The sequence below is a fragment of the Arachis ipaensis genome, chromosome B08, assembly GCF_000816755.2.
Source record: "Arachis ipaensis cultivar K30076 chromosome B08, Araip1.1, whole genome shotgun sequence".
Lineage (NCBI taxonomy): Eukaryota > Viridiplantae > Streptophyta > Magnoliopsida > Fabales > Fabaceae > Arachis > Arachis ipaensis.
The window spans coordinates 123132450-123135515 of record NC_029792.2 but is presented as its reverse complement, the minus strand read 5'-3'; positions in this window follow the sequence as shown (position 1 = coordinate 123135515).

Below are 3066 nucleotides of genomic sequence, written 5' to 3'. Positions count from 1 at the left end.
AAAAAATTTATAATTTTTATATTTACAAATATTAAAGTCTTTGTAATTATAAATATTGTCTCCAAAGCAAAATAAACATAATCAAAAACATAATTATAAATATTGTCTTCAAAACAAAATAAACATAATCCAAAACACTCAATTTTTATCTTCATTCTCTTATAAGTTGGGTTGGGAGAAGTTGGGTTTTGGCAAAAAAATTACAAAAATACCCCTTACAAAAAAAAATACTAATCCCGGCGGGAAAGTCCGCCCCGCCAAAGCCCGCAATTTAAGCAGTGCGAGTTAGGCGGATTTTTGCTATTTAGCGGTCCCAATTTTTCAGCCTGACCCGTCTTTATTGGCAGGTTATGTAGGTCGGCCTAGCAGGTTTAGATCCGTTTGCCACCCCTAATTACCACCACTCCTACTAATTCCTTTTCTGCTATTGCAACACCCTTTTTTCATTAACTATCACTACCACCACTTCTAGTTTCACTATGAAAATATTTTCATTGTATTGTAATTGTCACTCCAAATTTCATAAAAGTCACTTGGTATAAGACATTTCACTCTTCAACAGCAACAACAACAACAAACAATAAAAATAAAGTGAAGAAGAGAAAGCAAATTCATTTAGACACAAATATAGAAGGAGTTTCTTCAAAAGTAAAACTCTAATACGAACAAAAAAGAAAAGGCAGTGGCCGCCGTCAAACGTGAAGGCGGAGAGTAAATAGAGAAACAGAGATGGCGGCGGTACAGTGACAGCAACAATGATGACAATGATAGTGATAACGAAAGTGACAATGATATATTGACAATGTAGGAAGAAGGAGGTGTGGTATTGAGGAAGCGACGAGGACTAAAAAATAGAACCTTATTTTTTGCAATGGATTGTGGAATAAGAAAGTAAAAATAGAAAAGAATTGTTTTGCTTTTCTTAGATTAGTATGGAAAAAAAATGAAAGCTAGTGGATTAAAGAAAGAAAGAAAAAAATTGTGTTGTTAATGTCATATGAATGTTTATGTTCTTCACCTCGTGAAACTGAAGTTTGGTTTCTTGATTTAAAAGTAGAGTGGCTTAATCAAAGGGTGATAATATATCGCGAAGTGTTTATCAAGTGCTCTAATTTATAGCAGTTTATTAAGTGCCCTATAAATTTGGTGATATAGTGAAAACTTTTGTACCTTGGTGAAGTGGACTAGAAGTAGGTGAAAAAATTATACCAAACTAGAATATGTTGTGCTTACATTTTTTACTATTTATTTTTCTAAAGTGGTGTGGAAAGATAATTCTTTATAAGTGCTTAGAAAATTGTTCAAACTGGTGAAAAAGTTCTAGTACGAAACCACTTGCATTTAAGCTTTCGTTTATTTTATACAAGTGATACGAAAAATATTAAATATATGATTTAAACGCTTGAAGTTCGCTTATAAGTCCACGAAAATTGAAATCTAGTTGCTTAAAGAAAGAAAGAAACGAAAACTATGTGTTGTTGATGTCATGTGAATGTTTATGTTTTTCACCCCATAAAACTAAGGTAGGGGTGCACATGACCCGGTTCGACTCGAAGACTCAGTCAGGCTCCGAACATTTTAAGGGCTAATTTGGTGTAATTTCACCGGGTCTAAGGTCAGGTAAGGGTCTCAAAAATAGACCCGGTCATTATTTCGGGTCGGGTCTAGGTCCGGATCAAGGCGAACCCGGCTTCACCCGACCCATGTGCACCCTATGGGAACTAAAAAGATATATATATTTTAAATTAATTTCAATATTATGTTATATTAATTATAAGCTTATTATTTTATTTTTAATCACACTTGTTGAATTAGAAAATAAATCAAATAAGCATCAAATTAGAATTTATGAACAAATTCAAATTCAAATATCGATATCAACTTTTCGGTAATAAGTTTCTTCTTTATAAATAAATTTCTTTATAAATTATTGTTAAAACTTTAAAGACTGGTTTTCACTTGGTATAGTTGTGACCCGAAAATGTTTAGGTTTCATCGGGTTTAGAGTCAGATTAAGGTCTAAAAAATAGATCCGGTGTATATTTAGGGTTGGGTTTGGGTCAGGACAAACCCGATTTCACTCGACCTATAAACACCCCTAAACTGAGGTATGGTTTTTTGAATTTGGAAAAACTACCAAAAGTACCCATAAAATTTACAAACGCTGATAAAAGTACCCGTCAACTAAAGAAATTAACGATGTACCTATGGAAGATGGGTTCCGTATGACAAAAGTATCTAAACCTTAATTTTTTGTTGATTTTTTAATAAAATTCTCAAACGACCCCACCCTCAACCTCAACTCACTTTTTCAACCTTCCATAACTCAACATGCACCTTTAAAATCCTTGTCATGGAATCCAAAACTACTCCTACAACAGACGAAATGAACCTTTTTTGTGGGAGTTTTGGATAGTAACACAATAGAGGATTGCAGCGCCAAGATTAACAAAAGAATCAATCAATACCGATGAACAATCAGAGAAAGAATTATAAAGGAACAGTTTTTAATTATTTCAGTTGTTTTCTCTTTTTTTTTCTTAATTTGGGAGCTTTCTTTGTGTGAAGGGATGTGGTGGAAAAAAATGGGAAAGAGCTCACCATACTAAATTTATCTGCCAGGAACCGGTCGAAGTTCTCTACCACCACCACCATCATTGATTTCAGTCTGGTCTATTATAGGAGTAGTTTTGAACTCCATGGCAAAAGTTTTAAAAGTACAGGTTGGGTTATGAAATGTTAGAAAAGTGAGTTGAGGTTGAGAATAGGAGCAGTTTGGGAATTTTATTAAAAAATCAACAAAAAATTAAGATTTGGATACTTTTGTCATACGAAACCCATCTTTCATGGGTACATCGTTAATTTTCTTAGTTTATGGGTACTCTTAGTTTGGAAGAGAGAAGAAAATATTTTGAAAATTAGAGAATAAATTTAAAACAAAATATTGACCATATTTTAACCCAAAAAATTGAAGATAAGGATAAAGTTAATATAATTTGAAAATATTAAAAATAAAATTAAAATAAATTAAAACTTAAGGGATATTTTTAAAATATTTTAATAAAT